The 25,348-nt window shown below is 38.0% G+C and overlaps 1 pseudogene across 1 annotated transcript in view; it reads left to right on the top strand.

Annotated features, from left to right (window-relative positions):
- Positions 1-19,686, top strand: part of LOC143577999 ((-)-kolavenyl diphosphate synthase TPS28, chloroplastic-like) — a 48,116-nt pseudogene extending 28,430 nt beyond the window's left edge. The window contains exons 8-9 of the transcript XR_013143199.1: positions 19,238-19,350; positions 19,427-19,686. The product of XR_013143199.1 is annotated as a (-)-kolavenyl diphosphate synthase TPS28, chloroplastic-like (transcript). The remainder of the gene's footprint in view (positions 1-19,237; positions 19,351-19,426) is intronic.
- Positions 19,687-25,348: the final 5,662 nt, after the last annotated feature.

Genomic DNA, 25,348 nt, shown 5'->3' with positions numbered 1-25,348 from the left:
CTCTTCATCCTCACCATCACCTCCTTGGTCATCTCCACCAGCTTGGGCCTGAGGTTGCACTGGTTGTTCAGGACTCAAGCTTGTACGTACTCCACTACCTTCTTGGCCACCTTGTTGTACAGCACGATCAACAGTTTCCTCGCCTTCAGAGGCCACAACCCGATCGCCTTGCATAGCCACACTTGGCCCTGCAGTGGGTTATGGTCCACCAAGCTGAGAAGTCTCACCTGACCTTCTCCAACTCTTGAATACTGCATCAAGACGGTCCTCCAGATTATGGAAATCATCATCTCGCATTCACATGAGGTCAGAGGCAGCTTGAAACTTGGATACCAAGTCTTCATTCGTCTTCATTTGTAGTTTATTCAAGCGCTCATGAGATGCAACCTTCACTTTAATGGCCTCAATGTCGGTATGGAATTGATTTTTTTCAGAAATGAGTGTACCGAGCGAGGCAGAGGAGGCTAGTTGACCTTCAAGCATAGAAACTCTGGAGTTTGTTGCTTCATTCTTAACATCCCATTTGGTTGTAGCATCTTCAATCTTCTTAAACAAACTAGCTTCAAGGGCAGTAGCAGCAGGTAAGTTCTTTTCCAATGTCTGCACCCGAACACTAAGCTTCGAGTGGTCTGCCTCAGATCTGCATTCTTTAAAGATTCGTCGTTGAGAAGCTTTTGTTGATTTTGAATACGAGTCTGGAGGGTGTTGATCAGCAATCTTTGACTTTCTATTAGAGCATAATTAAGCTCCTTTTGCTCCTCCAAGACTTGAACTCGTGACACTAATTTTGCATGAGTAACTGCATCCTCACGCTCCTTCTTCTTTTGAGTTTTAATGTATTCCAGCAGCACCAGCTCACGCTCATCCCTCTCCGCGTTCGAATCCTCCAGTGCGATGATCCTATTGAGGATAGGATCAGCGTATACCGGAGGTGTCGAAGACTTCCTTTGGTAATGGGCTTGGGTGAAAGGATAGTGGATGGAGGAGTAACGGACTTGATGGGTGGTGAGGTTGCTTGTAAGGGTAGGTAAATGGATTGGGTTGGCATAGGTGAGGTTGTGGAGGTAGGTGGTGTTAAGATGAGTGGAATTGAGAGAAGAGGTGTGTATGGTATGTGTTCTAAGTTTGATTGTGTTGGTTGTTTTGGTGGTGGTGAGGTGATAAATGTTTCTGTCCATAGGCTGGTTGATTGGATGGGTGAGCTAAAGATGGAAGATGTGAATATTGAAGTGGTTACAGTTTCAGTGATAGGTTGTGCGGGTGGTGTTTTAGTTTGGGATGGTTTTTCAGGTGGAGTGGTTTGTTTTGTTTGAGATTGAGGAGGGGATTCAGGTATATGTGGTAGGAAAGTTGATATTGGTTGGTCCTTTGGTGAGGGTTCGGGTGAGTCATGGAGCATGGTTTTGGTTTGCTTGGCTTTGGCTTTATTTTTGGTTTTAAGTTTCTTATAGACGGGTATTTTGATTTTGGATACATTTAGGCCCCTAAGGGCTTTGGCTATGATTTCCTGTGAGATTACAGGTTGGTCAGAGGGTTTACCTTTAGAGGAAAGCTTGACAATGAGCTTGGGAGGCTTCTTGAAGCCTCCAAGTCTCCGTATATGCTTCAAGGGTGGCTGCTCCTCCTCCTCCTCTTCTTCAGCCGCCTTGCCTTTGCCAGAAGAGCCACCAACAGAAGGCTTGTCGGCTGCCTTCCTTTTCAGATCATGTTTGGCTTTTGTTCTATCCTCTGGAGCTTCCTCAGACGAATCACTTTGTTCTGCCTTAACTTCTGGTTCAGATGGAACCAGCTCACCACTTTCAACATCAGCCTCGTCCCCAGCAGGCTCTGTGACTTCAAACAAACCAAATTTAGGACCCGGCCTTGGTCCCTCATACTGATGGCCTTTGCCCTTCGTGCTCAACAACACACCAAATATCGATAGCTTGATCTCGTTCACATGATAAGGCTTTGGCAGTGACTTCTTGTCTTTGGCTTTCTTGGAAGGCGGCCTGGGAACATCGGGTATCATATCATCAAGCAGCATCTGCACAAACCTCGGGTACATAAGCCATGTAGAGTCATTCTTTGCATTTGCAAACATGCACAAAAATAGTCTCCTCGAATAGTTGAACCTTTCCCGTGTTGTCAATGCAAACATAATGCGTACCCAGTCAACTCTCATACTATCAAATCCTCCATGAATGTCTACAAAGCAATGAGTCACAATGTGAAAGAGAAACCTCCAATATGGTGGGAGGTGTTTCTTCTCCAGGCTCTTCTAATCAGTATCATACCCCATCTGAGTCACAAACTCAGTCAGACTGGCCCTATCTCCCTTCTCATACGTGTAATAAGACTCATCTTTGATCTTTAATGCTCGTCTGATATCTCCTTCTATGATAGTCAACTCCTTTCCAGCAACTTTGGTAGTAAATGAAAGAGCATCATCAGCAACTTTTGCTAAAGCCCAGAAATCCAAACCCATTTGGAATAAATGGCAGGGTTCGCAGTGATAGCATGCTCAAGTGGTGACTATTTTAGTCCCTTGACCATAGATGCGAACACCTTGTCAGCTTTCCCTTTGGGAAGCCCGAGAGCACAAAACTGATTATGACCCTGAAATCATTCAATTAGATCGTGAGAATCATCATTTAAAGCATAAACAAATACAAGATATATATTATAAACAAATGCCTTGAACATACACAAATTATTTAATTTAATTAGTTACATAAAGTTAATTAATTATACACAATTTAGTTTCAATAAGTTAAAAGTTGATTTATGTACATTTAAGGTTAATTAGTCCAATATATATAAAGTCTGAATGGCCATAACAGTCCAAAAGTCAAACAGTCCATTTATGTCCAAACAGTTCAGTAGCACTCAGTCCTGAAGCCCTAAAAATTTGCTAAGGATAACAATTTCGTATGGCATTTATTTCGCTTCGCGTCCCATGCGAAGCAAAACAGAAATGCATCTCGCTTCGCATGCTCAGGCGAAGCGAAACAAAAAGGCATTTCGCTTCGCATGGACTTGCGAAGCGAAATCTCCTTTCCATGCGAAAAATATTACTTAACCCTCCTTTTGATTCCTTTTCATTCCATGGGTGTCTCCTAGACCCGAATTAGGTTTCTGGAGAGTTATAAGCAAAACTCCTTTGGTTTACATGGTCAATCGGACCCCAAAAGTTATGAACAGACCCTAGATCTAACACTTTACAAAAATCAAACCTAAAACTAACAAACAATGATGCTTATCAAAAGTTAAGAGCCTAATCAAAGGTTTCTAAGCAAAACAACATCATAGATCTGAAGATCTGTTCATAGATCTAGCCGATGGTTCAAACATTTCTAAGCAAAACAACATCATAGATCTGAAGATCTGTTCATAGATCTAGCCGACGGTTCGTTTGAACCGCCGTCTCGATCTACGAGAACACAGAAACAAGAAGATGAATGGATAATATGGTGTTGTGATGTTATACCGAGGGTGTAGGATTTAGATTCATGATCAAAATGTGATTACGAGGCCGGATCTTTGAAGAAAGAAGATGAAAAGGTTAGGGTTTGAAGGATAAGGTAGAGAGAGAAAGGAGAGAGTGGAAGGTGGAAAGTTAGGTGAATAGTGGAAGATATTTTGAGAATCCCTTTTATATAGGGTCAGCCTATCTCACGATAGGGTTAAAACATCGCGAGTATTCACCGAAAATACACTCTCAGTCCTCGGTTTTTAAAACATTTGCACATTCAAACCCGAAAACATTTACCCACCGAATCCGAGCACTTGTTTATTTTTCTTAATCTTCTTTTGTCGGTCCGTAACTGTTAGTTTTTTCAAAAACGATCTCTTTAGCAAAACAAAATAAAATAAAGTAGAATTTGATTAAAATTAAACACAAAATATAAAATAAAGACTAAAAGCTAAAAATAATAAAAAATAAAAGAAATTAAAAAAAAGTAAAAATAAAAATAAAGATAAAATAAAAATAAAAATAAAACCTAAGATATTAAAACATAAAGATAAATAATATTTTAGAAAATAAAACAAAATAAAATAAAATAAAATTAAAACAAATATAAATGTAAGGTTGATAATTGAATTAATTTACATGAGTTCTTTTTTTAATACATTTACAAAGAACAATCTCGACATGGAATCATATTGGTTTGTAAAGCCCTAGATCGTGTTTCCATTTTGATAATATTTTGACACAAGTTCATCATCGATTGTTGATATTGTCCACCTGTTTAACTTGACAAGTGTTTTGATGTTAACGTGATACATTTAAGATTCAATTAGGCACGATACTTATGTGGTCCCCACTTAATCAGACATTTACTGATTCCATCATATCTCGGGCTTACTTTGTGTTAACCTATCACCTCAACTTGACTTAAACCTTTCTTATTTGATCACAGTTTACTTATTAACATACATGACACTTTGACTTTGTACACTTGACACTTTGTGCTTTGCACACTTGACTCGATCTAGAAAGATTAAAATAAAGCAGAAGTTCAGGCAATAACAATCAGGTCGGATAATACCATATTATCACGCAGAGAAAGTCCAATGCTTGAACAAAAGAAAGAAAATAAAACAAAGCAGAAGACTCAGGGCCTTAACAATCAGGTCGGATAATACCATATTATCGCGCAGTAGAAAGTCCAAGGCTTGAGTCATAAAAAAATGAAGAAGTAAAGCAGAAGATAAAATTCCTATAACTGACTCTTTTTCTGACCCTTTTTATTTTTCTTTTCTAACTCTTTTGTTTTGTTTTCTTGCTTTTCTTGACGCTTTACTTGACTCAATAACAATTAAAAGTTGACACTTATTACATAAGACGACTGTGATCAGATAAAGAGAGGCTTGGGTATGACATGTGTAATTACATTTCTTCTTTCATTGATATGACTTTAATGGAATCATGCAACCACTTCATAAACGTATAGCAACTAGCATCGGCAATAGTTTAAGTTTATATCACCCAACACTTACTTTTTTGTCAAGCCTATCTACACATCGATGAATGACCTTGTAGTCTTTTGATCTAATCTTTTAACGCGCTAGAATCATTATATGCCAATGTACTATCACTTTCCAAATGGTCGGATCAAATTCTTAATTGAAAATTTTAAAATATCCGACTCCTTCTACGAAGGAGCTCCCTCTAAACGGGATAATTCTTTTAGAGTTTTCCTAAATTTTTCTTAAATAGGAGTAAAGATGAAATTAATATTATATATAAAATTAAAATCTTTTTGTTAAGTCAGGCGACTGGATTTTGGTTTTTCTTGAAGTAAGTTGAAAATCTTTTTGGTGAGTTAAACTTAACTCATTTTCTCCCTCTAAAATTGTTAGATATTTGAAAAATATTTACAATTTTAAAACAAAAAATAAACTTTACTCAAAAGAAATCATGCCCAACGATTCAACGAGAAACAAAAATCGGGCACGACTAAAAGCTTTGGTAAAGAGATTAGCACAATTAAAATCAGTTTGGATCCTTTTTATATTCACAAGCTTACGATCAAAACTATCACGAATTAAGTATATTCTGATGTCGATGTGCTTAGTCTTTGAGTGCTGGACCGGGTTTTTAACAATAGCAACGGCAGCCTCATTATCACATTTGATCATTGTATCATAGAAATTCAAACCATAATCCAGCAGCTGATACTGGATCCAAATAACTTGTGAGCAGCAGCTGGATGCGGCAATGTACTCGGCTTCTACTGTGGAGTTGAACACAATAACTTGCTTTTTGCACTGCCAAGAAATCAATCGATCTCCCAGGAATTGGCATCCACCCGATGTTGATTTTCTATAAACATTTCATCCCCCATAATCACTGTCGGTGTAAGCATGAAGTTCGAAGGAGGACTCTTTTGGATACCAAAGTCTTAAACGTGGTATTCCTTTCAAGTATCTGAAAATACGCTTGATAGCCGTCATATGGGATTCTCTCGGGTCTGATGATATCTGGCACACTAACAAACAGGGAACATGATGTCCGGTCTGCTTGCAGTGAGATACATCAGGGAACCAATCATGGACTTATATAGGTGTTGATCGACGGGTTTTCCCGATGGATCAGGAGCAAGAACAGGTCATGTGGCGATTAGTGTCATAAAATCCGTTGAGTTTTTGGATTCAAATTTCTGAATAATGTCATGAACGTACTTTTCTTGGTGTATTAAAGTCTCGTCCTTCTTTTGTTCAACTTGTAAGCCCAGGAAGAATGTCATCTCCCCTAAGGAACTCATTTCAAATCGCTTTTGCATAATGTCAGAAAACTCCTTGCACATATACTTATTCGTGGACCCAAAGATAATATCGTCAACATACCCTTGGGACCAGAATCAGATCACCCTTAACCTTCTTGACAAAGAGAGTTTGATCGACAATTCCTCTCTTGTACCCATTATTTACTATATGATCAGCCAGTGTGGCATACCAGGCACGAGGTGCTTGGTGAAGACCATAAAGTGCTTTGTCAAGTCGATAAACATGATCAGGATGATCTGGGTCTTCAAAACCTGGAGGTTGTCTGACATAGATTTCTTCTTTCACCTTCCCGTACAAGAAAGCAGTCTTCACGTCCATCTGATATACTTTGAAATTTTATGTATGATGCGTAGGCAAAAAAGATGCAGATTGCTTCTAATCTTGCTACGGTTGCATAAACCTCATCGTAATCAAGTCCTTCACGTTGCCAAAAGCCTTGCACAACAAGCCGGGCTTTATTTCTTATGATGACCCCCTTGTCGTCCTTTTTATTTCGGAACACCCATTTCATTCCGATCGGCTTCTTATGTTCTGGTTTCTTCACTAGCCTCCAAACATTCAACTTATTGAACTGTAACAGCTCTTCTTGCATTGCTTCAACCCAGGAATTCTCTTTCAATGCAACTTTGTAGTCCTTGGGCTCTACCTGTGAAATAAAACAAGCAAAAAAACAGCTGTTAATAGTACCACAGGTGCTGCGTGTTTGAATGCCAGCGGAAGGATCTCCAATGATGTTCTAAGTTGGATGTCGACGATGGATCGGTAACTATGGAATTTGATCGGCATGCTCGACTGGTGTTGCCTCAAGCTGAATGGTCAGGCTCTCTATGGGATGAAAGACTGTAGTCACATTGACAGGAGCATTTGGTTGAGGATCACTTGCGTCTCTTTCTTGATCAACCAAATGTTCTTCAGCAATGTGACCTTCCCATAGGTTATCATAAAATGGCACAACGATGGCTGGAACAGAAGTTGAGTCGGTGTTACCAGAAGCTTCATTCAGAGTTTGTTCAACTTGCACATTTGATGCACCAGTCTCCACAGCAGGACCTTGATTTTCTTCATTTGAGGGAGGTGTGGGAACAGATTCCACTACACTAGGTTCTGCTGGAGGCGGCTCTGCATGTTCGGCATGAACATTTTCAACATTGTCGGCTGACACATATGAATCAGTGGTGTCTTCAACAATGGGCATCTCTGTAGAGTCTGCAGAGGGCTGCACATTATTGATCGGGGATGGTTGATTAGCCACAGGTGGTACATTAAGTACGGGTGTAACAACAGCTACATTAACATCTTCAAGACCTCTCAATACAGCTTGCATCAAGATAGATTGATCATCAGCAGGTTGAACTGGTGCAGAAACAACAGGGGAAACTGTTGGTACCACTGGTGTCACATACATCCCACAAAATTGCTTGAACAAACTTTCATAATCAAACATCCAGTTAGGACCGTTGTGTGCATCTGTACGGTTCAATTCTTGCCAATTGACGTGTGTGAATATATATATATATATATATAAATTTGGATAAAAGTTCCACACAAATCGGGTTTTAAAAGTAGGTTTTCACGTATAACTAAATCACACGAAAGGCAAGTTTACCTATCATTTGTAATAAAGTTTAAACAAGAACCGAGTGTCAATCCATGGATACGGTAATTTTCTAGTACTAAATCTTTGTAAATGACTAACCGAACAAAGAAATCTTAATTTGAATTTTTAACTAATTAAACTAGCATACAATGAAAACAAAGCAAATAAAAATGCAAGAAATGATCAATCCAACAAAACTAACTAGACATGCATTCACTCTACCAATGTGATAAAATAACAATAATATGGTAAACATCATGAATCTAAACATAACTACTAGATTACAATCAAGCAACTTAATACTAACAAAATAATCATCATGATGGGTTTTCAATCAAGAATTTAACATAGACTAACTTGTTTGTCAAAACAACAAAGTCTCATAATCAAAGGAAAGCTAGCATGAACAACAATCTAACCACCTAAGATTACACTAAATTAGCTAAACTCATGAATTAAACAACAACTTATGAAAGTTTAACTAGCAAGTCATCACCAAGTCAAGAATCATAACAACACTCATCAATTTTCCAATATCAAGTGTAGGGTTTCATGCTCATCAATAATATTATAACCAAACTAATCCTTACTAGTCATTCCTATCTTAGCAATGTAAACAAAGAAAACATGAACATTCAAAGTTTACAAACAAACATCTAGAACAAAGTTTTCCAACATGAATGCCTAAACATTTGTAAGACTAACAAGGTATGCAATTCTAACAAGCATGAACACCATCAATATCAACTCATAACTTCAACATTTCCTTGAAAGAAAACCAAATTACCATAACTATACATAGATGAAAATCACAATGGTAAAGCTTCAACAATGTCTAGATAGTAAAAGTCTTTAGCCCATAAGGCTTAACACAACTACAATCAATCTAGAAATAAGCTTACAAAACATGCTCTTAAACATAGAAATGCAAACCAAAATCAAGCAAGGATTGAAGGATGGAATGATGAATCTTATGTTGGTGGAAGCCTCCAAGAATCCCCTAAAAATGCTACACTTGGTTGAGAGAAAATCCCCAAGACTCCACCCCCAAAAATGAGGATAATGGATGTGTATATATGCTGTTTAGACGTCTGGCACGGGCTTGCACGGCTGTGCCTCAATGTGGAAAGTCAACCCCTTGCTTTATTCTGACCAAAAAGTCATATTTCTCTGTTCTGGCACGGGCTTGCACAGGCTGGCAATTTTTGTCCACGAAACATCCTCTTTTCGTGTTTTCTTTGTCGGGCGGGCGCCCGGACCTGCAAATTCACAAATAACTCCAATAAGTACCAAAAACAATGAACTTCATGGAGTTTGGTATAAATATGAGGATAATTCAATGCAATAAGTTGTACACTTTGTGTTACATCACCAATCAATGTTGAAAGACTCCAAGATTACTCTATATTTCTTATTATACACCCGATAAGCACTTTTGTCAGCAGAGTAACTAACAAAGTAGCACTCATCCGCCTTTTTAGCAAACACGGAAGTTATACCAGTATTGTTTTGGAGTATGGTGCAGGGACATCCAAACGTTCTGAAGAAATTGACCCTTGGTTTCGTTCCATAGAAGACTTCATACGGAGTCTTGTTCAATCTTTTGTTCAGAAGCACACGGTTCTGGATAAAGCAGGCAGCGTTTATGGCTTCACCCCAGAAAATCAATGAAAGTTTGGAGTATGACAGCATTGTTCTAGCGGCTTCAACCAATGTACGGTTTCGTCGTTCAGCCACCCCATTTTGTTCGGGAGTGTATGGTGTGCTGAATTGATGAAGGATTCCCTTGTTATAACAGAATTCATTCACCACTTTGTTACAGAATTATGTTCCGTTGTCACTTCTGATACACTTCACTCTTTTGTCTGTTTGGTTCTCAACCAACACGATGAATCTAAGCAGAAACTGGGATGTCTCATCCTTGTGTCCTAGCCGAAAAGTCCAACTGAAACACGAGTAATCATCAGTAATAACCAGACAATAGGCTTTTCGACCTATTGCCAAATGTTGGATTGGACCAAAAAGATCCATATGCAACAGTTGAAGAGTAGAATTTATGGAATTAACAGTCTTGGGTCTGTGAGGAAGTTTGTGATGTTTGCATTTAGAACAAGATAAACATTTTTCAGCACAATGAAAAGATTTCACAGGCAACCCCTTCATGTGGTCACCTTTAACTAACTTATTCAAGTTTTTAAAGTTGATGTGACCCAATCATCGATGCCATAAGGATGAATCGTTTTCTGAGGCCTTGGACATCAAACAAGAAGTAGTACGCATTGTATAATTACTTCTCATGTCCAGAATGTAAGCATCATTGTGCCTCGGAGTACGCAACATAATCCACTCTTCAGGGACTTTAAAACCTGGTTTAGACACTCATTTTCTGTAAAAAGAGTAAAGAATTTCTTATCACAGATTTGGGAGACACTGAGTAGATTGTGGTTGAGCTGTTCCACAAGATTGACTTCATCAAAGGTCAATGTACCATTGGAGACCTTGCCTTATTTCGTGATTTCTCCTCCTATGTCATCGACAAAAGAGACATGTCCACCATCGAATGGTTTGATGTCAAACAACAGGGACTCATCTCTTGTCATATGTCGGGTGCAGCCACTGTCCAAGTACCAAATACTATTGACAGGCCTTCCAGGCTGACCCTACATACATGAACAACTAGTTAGTGGAGGGTTTCCAGAGACGTACTTGTCTCTGGAAAATTAAACAGAAAATCACCCAGTTTAATTTTATGATTCTTAAAATATAATCTTTTGAAGAATCAGAATCAGAAGAACAATCCCTCGAGGAACTTGAGTTATGATTTCCTCGGTTTTGGAAAGGTTTTATGGATTGCCTTCTTTTTGGATTGGGCTTGACAACAAAGTCCTCTGGATTAGCTTTTGGGAAAACTTTTGAAGGATTCTTAGGTCTTTCAGCTTCAAAACCCTTTGCTAACCTTTTCCTTTCCCTCTGGGTTAGCCAAAAAGGTTTCTTGGGTTTCTCAATTCTTTTCGGTTTGAAATCCGTCTCAATGGCTGAAGAGTGAGTTCGGTGAGGCATTTCCTTAGTTATTGCGGGAACCTTAGTAAATGTCTGACCGAACTTACTATGTAAATCTCTTTGTTACTTATGCCAGTTCTTGCAATGTCTCGCAAGATGAGGTGGATTTCCACAAACAAAGCAACACTTTCGTTGGTTGCATTTATAGACATCATGATCACTGAGATATGTGGGATAAGATGATGTAGTCGGGTTAACGTGTTGGTAACCTCTATCTGACTGATAATTGTGAACATTTGAACAGTGAGTTGCAAAATAATTTGATTGCCTAGGTTTCTGTCGAGAGTAGTAATAGGCACTATCAAATTGATCATAAAGTTGAGAACTATTGTTACAATTAGTATTTTGAGAAAATGTGGTTTTCGTAGGTGGTACATATTTACAAGAAGTGCTTGGTTTTTCAGTTTCAAAATTTGATTCTTGTTTTCTCAAATTCTCAATATCATGATCAATTGATGAGCAACTAGGACTAGTCTGTTCATCAACCTTAGCTTCGATTGTTTCGTCAAAAACTGTTTCACACTCTGAATCAGATGAAGAACATTCAGTTTCATTACAAACATCTTTACAACTGTCATCACTTGAACTTTCACAACATACAAGTTTTGATCCTGACATTAAGCTTCCTAACATAGACTCACAGACTTTATTACAACCATGATTGTTAATTGACTTTGTTAGCCCCACACAAGACTCAAAACGGGGTTCTAACTCTCCATTTTGCTTACAACCCTAGCCTTCCCATAATCACCATCATTTACATCATCTGCTACAAGACACATTGATGTTAGATTTTATTAGATGATGAGGCTGGAGCAGCAGTTTGAGATCCAACAGGAACAAATGTCATAGGTTTTGGTATTCTACCAACCCCATATGCCATTTCCTCCTCGGGAGAAGTATTATAGCTGAAGTGGGGCAAACAGGTGTAGTTGTCATTTAAAGGTGGTGGTACAACAATGTAATTGTACCCCAACCCCGCTTTCAGTTTAGTACTTCTTTAGGCTCCAATAAGATCATCCAATTTCTCAGATGATGTTTCAAATCTTTCAACTCTCTTTTATTTTTCCTTTTTCTCAGAAGCATCAAGTTTCAAACTTTCTATTTCAGCTTTTAATTCAGAAAATATGTTTTTGTAATAAATTACTTCATGCTACTTTTTAAAAATTTTAAGTTTCAGATTTGCCACATCATCACGATGAGTCTCAATTTTCTCAATGTAAATCTTGTTAGCTTTTACATATTCAGCGTTTAACTGTCGAAGTTTTGCATTTTCTTTCAAAACTTCATTTTGATGATATCTATAGTATGTAACCATGTCATTGCAAGCTTGAGAACACAGATTATAATTTACCTCATCAGCTGGTGATGCTTCAGTTTTTGCAGCTGAAGATGAAGACGCTTCGTGGTTTGAGGTAAACGCCATTCCTGCCATGTTGAGGTGGTTCTGCAGCTCTTGAAACTGATCATCCCAATCCATACCAGCCTGGACCTCGGTTTGTGAGACAAGGGCTCTTGAGTTTGAGCTTGAACTGCCTTTAGTGTGGGTGACTTCCAATTCTTGGAGCTGAGTTGCTTGGCTTGTGCACTTCGTGCTTCTTTCCAGCTGACTTGCTGTTTTCTTCATCGGTTACCTCAGTTATGTCATTTATAGGTTTTGGCGGATTCGTGCATTCTCTTGAAAAATGGCCCATCTCACTGCAGTTGTAACGTTGAAGCTTTGATTTATCAAAACCAATCCTCTTCCTGTCTGAATCCTTGAAGCTGTCTTTTCCATACATATTCATGAAGTTTGTAGCTCTGTGCACAGCCATTGCCATTTGGTACTTAATATCCATATTCTCGAGATCCTTTTGGTTGATGTCTTTTAGATCCCTAGTCTCAAATTTTGGTGGCAACAGATTACCTTGCATCAACTATTCATGGCTTGACAGGAAAGCATGAACCAGTGAGATATTTGAATCATTCAGCATAGGAAGAGCTTCACAGTAGCTTGAACTTTTACTTGACTAAGGTTTTGAGGATGAGGAAATCCCATGAGCCTTCAAGGCTTGTTCAACTGCACTATCGACAGCCTTCTGAAATGAGCTAGAACCAGTTGACGTGGACTGATTGCCGGTTTAGATAAATGCAATTGTCTGAGGTGGTACACTTGAGGAGTACTTTGGAGTGGTTATTGGATACATATTCTGCTGGGTTTTGCTAATGAAGGCAGTTGGCATAGATGATGCAGTATTCACCCCAGCTTGATTCAGAGAACTCAGATGATTGTTCATTCTCATTTGTTCGTCCATTTCAAATGATTTGATAGTGGATATCAAATCAGTGTTCGTCATGGCATTCAGATTGGTAGTTATCTTGATCGTGATTGTGTTAGTACTCCAACTATACGACAACGAATTCATCAACTTGTGGTTGACTTCAGAGTTCGTGATGTTAACACTTGCAGCTCTAATTCTAACCATCAACTTTTCAAACCTCTTTACCAAGTCCAACACAGCTTAACCTTGACGATGGTTAAACATATTGAACTCTTCTTTCAACAGTGCCTTCTTGTTTTCCCTAATTTAAGCATTTTCCTCAACTTTTTCTATAAGTGCATCCCACAAACCTTTTGCACTTCTGTGTTCACGCAGAGTCTCAGTAATTTCATTTGAGAGACAAACGGTTAAAGTGAGGTATGCCTTTTTGTCCTACTCTAACAAGGTCCTATCGTTGTCATCATAATTTTCAAGAGTCTTTAATTGTTCCCATTTGGAGTGACAGTCATGGGAATATGAGGACCTTCTTCAAAACATCTCATTAAGTCAGAGTCAGTCAACGAGATAAATTTCATAAACCTCCATTTGAAATCAGCAAAGTTATCATCTAAGGTCATAAAACTTTGGAGGTTTAGTATTGGTTCCCACTTGGTTCTCAAGTAACAAGTACCCCTTCAATAGCTTAGAATCAGTACTAGCTATGGTCACAACAGTCTCAAACACTAACACTCCCTTAAACAGTTTAAATTCTAACAGAACAGTTTTTTCACGCGAAACTAGTTTATGCGAAGCTAAAAAGTTTATGCCAAGCGAAGCGAAAAAGTTCTGTGCGATGCGAAATGGTTTTGTTTCGAAGCGAAAAAGTTATGCGAAGCGAAACACTTTCCAAGCGAATCGAAATAATCCCAAGCGAAGCGAGACTATTTCAAGCGATGCGAAATACTTATGAGAAGCGAAAAAGTTCAGTCTTCTAGAAGCAATCTTTCTAGGGATCTGCCCACCTAACTTGTCAGATTGTGTTTTAACACTTTATTTTTAACAAATTTCAAACCCAAACCTTTAATTTTAACACCTTTTAAACTTGTGTTTACTACCAAGAACACTTTCTAAGTCATGTTGTGGAACTTGAACCCCGATTCTTTTTATATTTTTCTAGTTTTCTTGCAAGAATACTTTCTCAAGATCAAAACCCAAGGTTGTGATCCAAAAAACTCAACTAGTGAGCCGAAGCTCTGATACCAATTGTAGGTCCCAAAACGTGGGTGGATCTAACAACGTGTCTTGGATCAACCAAACTTAGTGCTAGCGGAAATCACACTAAGTCACCTAAGAGGTCTCAGATCTTGAGAGTTATTTTCGGTTAAGGAAGTGAGAGAGAGATAGAGAGAGAAAGAACTAGTGAGAAAGTAAGTATGTGTGAGTTAGAGATTTGGCAAAAGATTCTTGTTTCTCATGGCATGCTCCCTATTTATAGAGGAGCATGCATGAGAAGCATGATTGTATTACTAATATGCCCAATGGGCTTGTTTACAATTTTCCTTGGGCCTAAATACAAACAAAACAACATGAATGGCCCAATACATGAAAATCCAATACAAAAGACTACGCATACAAAAACGGGACCTAAAAGTTGAATATCTTTCGTTGACTTCTTTTGTTAGGATGTGTGCTAGTTGATCTTTTGATTGCACATATAGAAGCTCTATTATACCTGCTAGTTTTTCTTTGATGATGTTTCTATTAACTTCCGCATGCTTTGTTCTATCGTGGTGCACTGGATTTTTGATATTTGAATTGCTGCTTAGTTATCACACATGATCCTGCTAGCTTAGATTGGGGAAAAACCAATCTATGTTAAAAGTTTTCGTATCCATAACAATTCTATCTAGCCTCGTGCTATTCCTCGAAATTCCGTTTCTGCACCAGACAGTACAACTACCTTTTGTTTTTTGCTCCTCCATGTAACTAAATTTTCACTAACCATAGTAAAGTAGCTTGATGTTGACCTCCTGCCACCTTTATCTTCTGCCTAATACGCAACATCTTGGATATGAAGATGTCCATTTGGTTTGAAGAGGACACCATGACTAACTATTCCTCTTAGGTATTTAATAATCCTGAAAGCAGTGTCCATATAAGTGACTTGAGGTTGGTGCATGAACTGGCTAACTAACCCTACGACATAGGCTATGTCTGGACGGGTATGCCTAGATATATCAGCTTCCCTACCATTCTTGATAGTTTTTCTTATCTACTAGCTCTGCTCCCGCTACCATATGAAGATCGTGGTTAACAATTATGGGAGTATCCGCTGGTTTGCAGTCCACCATTCTAGTTTTCGCTAGTAGATCAAGAATATACTTTTATAAACAAATGAAGATGCCTTGTTTAGACTTGGGAACCTCTATTCCAAGGAAGTACTCAAGTGTTCCCGGATCTTTCATTTAGAATTCTTTGAACACTTTTTTATTTAATTTTAACATTTCTTCATCATCATTCCCTGTAATAATCATATCGCCAACATAAATAATCAAACAGGTCACATGATCACCTCTTCGTTTAACGAATAAAGTGTGATAAAAGTTACTCTGTTCAAACCGTATTGTCTCATAGCGACTGTAAATCTCCCAAACCACGCTTAGGAGGTTGTTTGTGTTCGTAGACACTTATTTAACTGGAAAACTTCTCTGGCTTTAAAGTTTTCTTTGAATCCTGGTGGAGCTTCCATATACACTTCCTCTTTAAGTTTACTATGCAGGACGGTGTTTTTTTACATCATATTAGTGAAGAGGTCATCCTTTCTTAGCAACAACTAAGAAAAGAACCCTTATTGTGTTAATTTTGGTGACTGGTGAAAAGGTTTATGAGTAGTTGACTCCATATGTCTGAGTATACCGGTTAGAGGCCATATGGGATTTACATCTTTTAACAATCCTATATGGTTTAAGTTTAAGATTAAATACCCAACGGCATCCCACAGTTTTCTTTCCGGTCGAAAGTGAACATTTTTCCATGTGTCACTTTTAACAAGGGCATGCATTTCACTCTCCATGTCTTCTTTCCATTTCTTTGATCATAAGGTTTAATCCACATTATTTGGGGTTTCCTCCAGGTATAGAGACGTAGTGAAAGCTTTAGCTTCCTTAGATAAATTTCTATTAGCTATGTTTGCTATAGGATACCTCGAACCTTTAGTTTATTTTTTCGCGAAGTAATGCTTTGGAGGAATTCCTCTATTTGCTCTTGGTGGAAGCACATATCTTTTGGGTATTTCTTCTTGTGTTTCCTGATTACCATGTTATATTATATGATCAAGATGATTACTTTTGAGCTCCCTTGAATAATCATTTTTGATTAGTTTCAGGTGTTTCAATGCTATGAGAATTAAGGGGGTTGAGAATGACTTACCTCATACACAGGTCAGGAAGATTTTGTTTAGTGGCACTGATTGTTTTGCTATCTATTTGTGAGGATGTATGTGACTCACTTGGGAAACTCTGATTAACTTCTTCTGATGACGGTATCCAATTCAACCAGTCAGTATAATCTTTCTCCTCATGATCACTCTGTTGGGTGTTGTAACAGAATTCAAATTCGAGGAAATCACATTTCATTGTAGTAAAAATGTGAAGTGTTTTTAGATTATAACATCGACATCCCTTTTGGTTGACCCCATACCCAACGGAAACACATTTTTGGGCATATGGATCAAGTTTGCTTTGATTTGTTTTGTTTCGGGTATATGGACCGAGCAACCAAAGATTTTGGGTGGCAAAGTGAAAGGAGGATGAATTTTAATGAATTTGGTTAGGGCTTAGACTGGATTTTTAAGGTTAACAGCTATGGTTGGTAGACAATTGAGAAGATAGGTGGCTGTAGCAAGAGCTTCGGGCCAAAATGTGTTTGGAACTTTAGATTCAATGAGTAAGGCCTGAGTTATTTCCAAGATGATACGGTTTTTTCATTCGACCATACCATTTTGTTCGAGTGTGTGTGAGCATGAGGTTTGATGGATTATTCCTTTTGATGGACAATATTGTTTCACGAAATTATTAACATATTCCCCGCCATTGTCAGATCGAAGGATTTGGATTGATTTTGAAACTGGTTTAGGATCATGGTTTGAAAGGTTGTAAATTTTTTGAAGACTTTGGATTTGTGTTTCTAAAAATACACACAAGTCATTCGAGTGCAATCATAAACAAAGATAACAAAATAAAAGAAATTTTGTCCTCCCGTAATTTTGGTCGATCCCACATGTCTGAGTGAATTAATGAAATAGGAAACTCAACCTCAGTGTCATTTGGTTTAAAAGTGTGTAGTTGAATTTTGGCCAAAATAGAAGTTCACATTTGAAGTTTGTAGGAAATAACTTTGGAAATAAAATATATCAGTAACCATTAGACAGGTGTCCCAACCTTCTGTACCACAACCAAGCTTCTCTATTAGTACTACCATAAGCCAACATCTCAGTCCCTTGATGAGTCACTTCGTCCATATAATACAATCATTGGTGTTTAGCGCCACGTCCAATACTCATATTCGTCCTGATGTCCTATAAATACAAAAGGTGGGGTGCATTAACGTAACTGATTGACAATAATTTATGTGACAAATACGACATGTAAAGAAAATTTGATAACTTCATCGTTGGTGAAATTTCAATTGTCCCCCCCCCCCTAACAGTAACAAGTTCCCCATTTGCAGTTTGAATATGAGTTTTTATGGGTTTAGTTTTTGAGACAACATTCGATAGCTCAAATGTTATGATGTCAGTGACACCACAATCGAGTATCCATGACTTATCCTTTTCATCACAATTTTGTACCACGTTTGCCTTCCTATTAATTGTCCACCCCTTTCCCATTTAATATTATTTTGACTAACATAGGATGGAGGGTTGTTTTCTAAAATGTTTAGAATCTCACAACTAAAAATCCTAGGATTCAAAATAGAAGAGTTTGAATGGTTTATGCATAAACTTGAAGGATTAAAGTTGGTAGGGCTTGAGTTTAATAGCTCAAACCCTGTACCTGACGTCTGGTTCTCATCCTCAACACACGTTGCCTCAATACCTCCTAATCCTTCATCGTCACTTATGGTTATAGTCTGCTAATGGTCGTCGCTAGTGGTTTCTTTTCCCCGAGTTTCTTGTCGGCACTAATTTGCGACTACAGAATTCTAGGTTTGGAACTTGGGGAAAATTGACTTTATTTGTGGACTTCTAGTTGTCACCGCCGTTATTGGCAGAATTACGGTTGCCCATGGTGGTGGCTATCTTTCAACCATTTTTTCTTTCTCAATCGTGGTCATTGATTTGTGGATTTATGGTAGTTACCCCGCCTTGTTTAGACGGGTCGCTGGAAATATTCTTTTTGGGGTTTTGTGTTTGGGAATTGAGACCATTCTTAAGGAGTTTGGTTATTTGGATGATATGATTGTAAAGGTTTACATTTGAGCTACCGTCTGATTCAGGCATGGTAGGGTGGAAACAATTTGGCTGGTAAGTGTTAGGTATGTGATGAACAATATGATTCAAGGATCATTGGCAATTCTTTGATACCATATATTGTCTATAATAATTAGAGTTTAAGATGAAGAAAATGGATTTTATTATGCTGTTTTTCACAAAAGAAAAGGACACCATTATTTATAGGTGTTTTTACAATTATAAATAAGGGAAATAATTAAACTACAGACCGTAATTGTGGTAAATACGAGCTGGGATATGATGATGAAAACTGATCCCATGATTGGCTCCGTTATCTTTGACTTTCCTTTCTAACATCAATTGTCGTGCTTCAATGTTAGGGTTAGTTTGTATTCAACGTATTGAACATGATTAGTACATTGTGAATTGATTCATGTGCCATTAATAATATGTTATCATTATACCATGTGTAACTATAGTATATGGTATATGATCGTGGTTAACGCATTGTTTTGTGTTCATAAATCACCTTCTAAACCTAAGGTACCCCACTACACCATTTATGCTAAACGAATAACGGAAACAGTATTAAGATCATTACGAACTCAATATCAGGTATTGGACGAATGATGGGATTTGTTGGGCGAAAAACTCACATGTACAAGATGTTGATGATACCGCTATGGGCTTTAGGGTTTTGAGAATGTATGGTTATGAAATCAATCCAGGTTCGTTAATTAGGTTTTAGCATGCCAAAAACATTGATAGCGACAAAATTGAGACCAAAAAGTAATTTTATGACAGATGTGTTTCAACAATTTGAGAAAAATGGTAAATTTGTATGCTTTGTGGGGCAGTCAACGCAAGCGATCACCGGAACGTTCAACTTGTATAGGGCTTCACAAATGCTCTTTCCCGGAGAGAAAATACTTGATGATGCCAAGAAATTTTCATATAACTACTTGAAGGAAAACCGATTGACAAACAAGCTTCTTGATAAATGGATCATCAACAAGGACTTGCCTGGAGAGGTATGCAAAATTATTACTTCAAAAAACCACTAGCAAAACAATCTATAGAAATTTGGTATAATTTAGGATTAAGTAGATGTAACAGTTAGGATTCAGAAAGGCTATTCCCTATAGTTAGTTTATATGAACTTACTTGTAGCGACTTACTTGAGAATATATCAACAGGTTGGATATGCACTAAATGTACCATGGTTTGCGAGCTTACCTCGACTAGAGACAAGATGTTACTTGGAGCAAATACGGAGGTGAAGAAGATGTTTGGATCGGGAAAACGTTGTACAGGTATGACAAATTTAGAAACGGGAATTGGGATGAAAGTTTGATTCGTTAGCAAATTTAGTAAGTAGTTTATTGTAGGGAAAATCATATCCTCATACACAACTTGAGTACAACTATCGACTAAAAAACACTTTTAGGTTAAACAATTTATTTCATTTTCTTTAGGTTTTGATTTCAATTGAATAATGGAATTCTAAATTTCTTTTTAATAAAGTAAATGTAAAAACCAGTGATAATGCAAATGCATAGCGTACCACGCAGGCCCGTCTCCGAAAATAATAAAAAAAGATTTAGGCCTCGTGCGAGCCAAATCTTGGGCCTCCTCTTTATAATATAAACTCATCAATTATTATATTAAAAAACCACCATGCGAGTACAAATGTTATAAAATAAACAAAAAAAAGTAGTGTATCAAAATGATGGAACTTAAGCAAATTTTGAGGCTCTCCTAGTGTTTTGGGAAGCAAAGCTCTCGATCAAGTCTTTGCAGTCCATACTTTCTAATATTTCACTTTCAATAGAGATCATCGCCAATCCGTTAAGTCTTTCTTGCGACATTGTCGATCGCAAATAAGGCTTCAACAACTTCAATTTTGAAAAGGTTCTTTTTGCCGATGCCACCGTTACCGGAGTTGTCAAAAGCACTTTATATGCATTTATAGCATTAGAGAAATGACCAAGCCGCTTGATATTATTATTATAAAAAAAACTAAAATCTAATCTGCTCATGAAATTAAAAGAAAGTCTCCTATTAACAAACACAAAATACTTTGTGTATCAGGAAACTAAAAGTTCATATTCAAACGTATGAATCAAAATACTAATTCTATACAAATTTTATATATGACTTCATTTTATTTTATTTATGGCTGGCTCTAATCTTCTCTCAAAAAATTAACCGTAAAAAAAAGAAAAAAAGAAGAAGCAACCCTCCATCTCCAAAGAGATGAACGACGTGTCAGACCATCATCAAAAAGTCAAAAACCCACTTTTATATCAACCATAACAAAAAAACGATTTTGCAAGCATATCGATAAAAAAACCGATTTTGCAAGCATATCCATAGAAATTATACTTCCAGTTCGACTATACCCAAAATTCAAATTCAAATTCAAATTCAAATTCAAATTCAAATTTGCAAGCAAAAAATTAGGTCAACTATCGACTAACAGAAAGTAATAAAAATTAAAAATCATAGTATCATACCATAGATCCCAGAATTCTCGTTAGGCGGTTAATATAATTCTCCAATCGATGGTTTAATCGTTCAGTCGCTTGGGTAGTTTTAGTCAAGGTGTTTTTTTATTGGGCTTTGCATATCAAATAGTATATAATAAAATTTAAGGCTTTGGGGCCCTCTAAAAATTTGGGCCTCGTGCCACTGCACGGCCCAAAAACCGGCTCTGGTGCCACGTGTCACGTCATCTCTTACACACTACTACTATTGTTATCACGTATTCACGTTAGAATAACTTTAAACAGACTACCGTTTTCTAAGAATAATATACATTTCTTATAACACGAACTGTGTTAATACATAGGGGTGAGCTCGGTACCGGTTCCGAAAATACCGATCGCGAAAATCACAAATTCTTGGTGCCTATACCAAAATATTCGATTTGGTACCGGTATGGTACCGGGACGGAACCGGTATTGGAGGAAAAATTCGGAAAATATTGGTACCGTACGGTACCAATTTCGAAACTCAAAACTTCGGTACCAACAGTACCAAATTGGTACCGATTTTGGTTCGATATCGATACCGAATTTGTTCATCCCTACTGTATCATGGTTGAGTCGGCCATTTTAGGGCTTAACATGGAACTAAAATCAGGGCCTTTTCTAACGAAGAAAAAATGTATATAAATTTTTGTCCTTATGATCCTAAAGATGTGAGAATGTAAATATAAACTTCTTTTTATATACAATGACACCTTTTGTCATCGACATTGTAGGGGTATGGTACTAAACCCGGTTTACGACCCTAATTTATTATGTTTGGCTCATTTTATTATATGGACTAATACAATGTTATTGGGCTGAGGGGGTTTTGTGGAGGTAACCCTAACTGGGCTAGGCCCATTAGGGTACCATGATGGTGGCCATGAGGCTCCCTATATAAGGAGGTCTCCACCTCCTTATCAAGAGGGGGATGGCTCTCAATAAGAGCCACCATCATACTATTTTTGTGTCTGTAAACAAGAGATCCTCAGGATTCCTTAGCAGTCACCTCCACACCCCCGAAAAGCCATTGCAGGTCTCAAGCAATCGAGGAAGAAGATCAAGTCGTGGTTCGTTCATCTCGAAAATCCGTGGGAACATCGTCATGGATCAGGTCAGATTCATTTCATGCTTCGAAATTGGCGCCATCCGTGGGACGGCAACGAACTACCCTTCGATTTTCGTCTCGGCTGTCAGATCTCTCCCATGAAAAACCCAGATCTGGAAGTTTACAGAAAAAGGCTTCAAGGCTTGTTCTATTAAAGCTCAAAAAGATCCATAGATCTAAAAGAGGCTTCCAGATCTGTGCAATAAAGAAACTACCTGATTCGGATGATCAAGCCTCCGGATCTGTGATGGTTTTAAATTCTCTCCGCTACGAGCTTCAGATCTATCTAGATCTGATTTACAGATCTAGATCTAGATTACAGACCTGGATTTTAGGTTTAAAATTACATATCTAACTCTCAAATTGTAGATCCAAAAATTACCAGACTTCCGCCGCCATGCACGCGCGCCCGCGGATTCTCACTCCGCAGCCATGCATGTGCCACCGCGGGAACCACCATGTGGGTTTCGCGCAAAAGACCTCCACCATGTGGGTTTTGCGCAGAAGACTACCACCACGCAAGCTCGCCAGCGGGTCACCATTCCGCCGACATACGTGAGCGCCCGTGGAAACCACCATGTGGGTTTTGCGCAAAAGACTGCTGCCATGCACGCGCGCTCGCTGATCCTCACTCCACAGCCATGCATGCGCGCCCGAGAAAACCACCATGTGAGTTCGAAAGACGACTCAATGCTTTTGGTTTTACGTAAAAGTCTCCAACGCCATGCAGGTGCGCGCAACCCTCTACCATGCGTGTGCGCAACTCTCCGCCATGCACGCGCGCCCGCGAGTCACCACTCCGTCGCCGTGCATGCGCACATAAGGCCACGCGCCAAACTTAAAGGTTGGCAATCCTCATAAACCCATAAGGCCACGCGCCAAACTTAAAGGTTGGGAATCCTCATAAACCCATAAGGTCAAGCGCCAAACTTAAAGGTTGGGAATCCTCATAAACCCATAAGGCCAAGCGCCAAACTTAAAGGTTGGGAATCCTCATAAACCCATAAGGCCAAGCGCCAAACTTAAAGGTTGGGAATCCTCATAAACCCATAAGGCCAAGCGCCAAACTTAAAGGTTGGGAATCCTCATAAACCCATAAGGCCAAACGCCAAACTTAAAGGTTGGGAATCCTCATAAACCCATAAGGCCACGTGCCAAACTTAAAGGTTGGGAATGTTGGGTTTCTATGGATAATTTATACTAAGTTAACCATTTAACTAGTCACAATTAAGGCGGAAGCGTGATATTTACAAACTAAACATATCTATCCATATGTATATATATATATATATATATATATATATATATGTTACAAGTTTATATGATATGTGTTCATGAACAACCTAGTTTATTCATGTCATAAGATTACCAATAATCTATATGTTAGAAACCCGAGGCAAGGATCAAGTAATACGGAAAAACTAAACTATCAAAGCTTGTAAAACTTACATTCTTAAACCTTTAAGAGATGTAGTTGATGGTTGAAGAAGATGATGATGATGATGCTAGACTTTCAAAGGAAAATCCTCAAACGGAATGTACCCCGAGCCTCCAACACACACCGAGCTATGTTAGGGAGCTTGAACACCAAAAACCGAGACCCGAGCCTCTTCCTTTTGTCTTGGCCGAAAACAAGAAGAAAGAAAAGAAAGAGTTGTGTGGTTTTTGTTACTTGAAAGTATTTTATGATCTTGATCTTTATATCATCATTCCATCAAATCAAGACATGGTGTTAGGTGTTTTTGGTCAAGTAACCCATACCAAATCCATGACAAGATATTGACCAAAATCATGGGGTGTGGGGCCCACCCAAAACCGGCCCCAAATATATTTATTTATTTATTTTTTTTTATTTATTTATTTTATACTTTATAAAATATATAAACACCCCATCTTTTATAAACCATTTTATAAAAGAACACATAGTTAAATAATCATTCTAATAATAATTATTTGAATAAATAAATTAACCAATTAATTTATTTAACACTTTCAAGTAAGTATTCAGAAACCCGATTTTCTGAATGTATCGTGTTCTGTATTTGTCTCATAGATCTTATCTTAACAAATACATAATTGGTGTATGTCTAACTCGTTATTGGGTATGACCCGACTTGGATCAAACACAACTAGCCACATTAACCTAATTATGTGTCTCGGGCATATGGTATTCCAACAATCTCCCACTTGCACGTGACTCATAAGAAGTTAATGCTAATGGTGAATACGGCCTAACAACAGGTCACCACCCCTAGTGTGTTTGACTAAGTGCCATTCAATAACATCATCCCCTTCAAGTCCATACTTGGTATGATATAGGTAAGTCTTATCATTATATCCCTTTGTTACTAGATGTCCTGTCAAATCGAAGAGACACAGAGTGATCATTCTCTCAATGATTTAACTTAACAGGCCTTAGACATCTAAACTCTCAACACATAAGAGGAACAAATTCCATCTTGACTGCATACATCCTCGTTGACATCTCATATGATATCTGAGCTCTTTCTTACACGTCATCGTGTTACTGAAATAACAAAGAAGAGAGTCAAGATATCAGACTTGATGAAAAACCAGATCCGATATGCATCTCAGGTCAAAGGACACAATGATACTCACCTTTACTCAAGGATTACTTATGATCAGTTGCACTAACTCCATGCAGTGATCCTTGAGAGCGGATCATGTCCAATATTTGTATCCCACAAATATCTATGAACCTTGGTGGCAAACCTATGCCCTATATTCATCACATGAATATCAACCAATCCGGGTTCATAATAGTCTTACCTTCATACTTGTTCCCACAAGTATGATCGACTACGGACGTTTAGAACAACATAAGTCATTCATGGATTAAACATGCAAATATAGAACATAACTCATTGAATAATTAAAACATAATTAATTTTCATGAGATACCCATTACATTCGTTCTTATACAAACACTAAATACAGATTAAATCCACTCACTAGAATACCGAAGTCCTAATGCACAAACATGACCCTCATGCTTTGGCCTATCGAGGAGCTTCGTGAGTGGGTCCGCAATATTTTGATCGGTATGAACTTTATGAATACATATCT

This window comes from Bidens hawaiensis, unplaced genomic scaffold, assembly GCF_021521415.1.
Source record: "Bidens hawaiensis isolate Kalapana, Puna unplaced genomic scaffold, B.hawaiensis_p1.1 tig00028992_1, whole genome shotgun sequence".
In the NCBI taxonomy this organism is placed as follows: domain Eukaryota; kingdom Viridiplantae; phylum Streptophyta; class Magnoliopsida; order Asterales; family Asteraceae; genus Bidens; species Bidens hawaiensis.
This window is presented reverse-complemented; position numbering and strand designations above follow the sequence as displayed.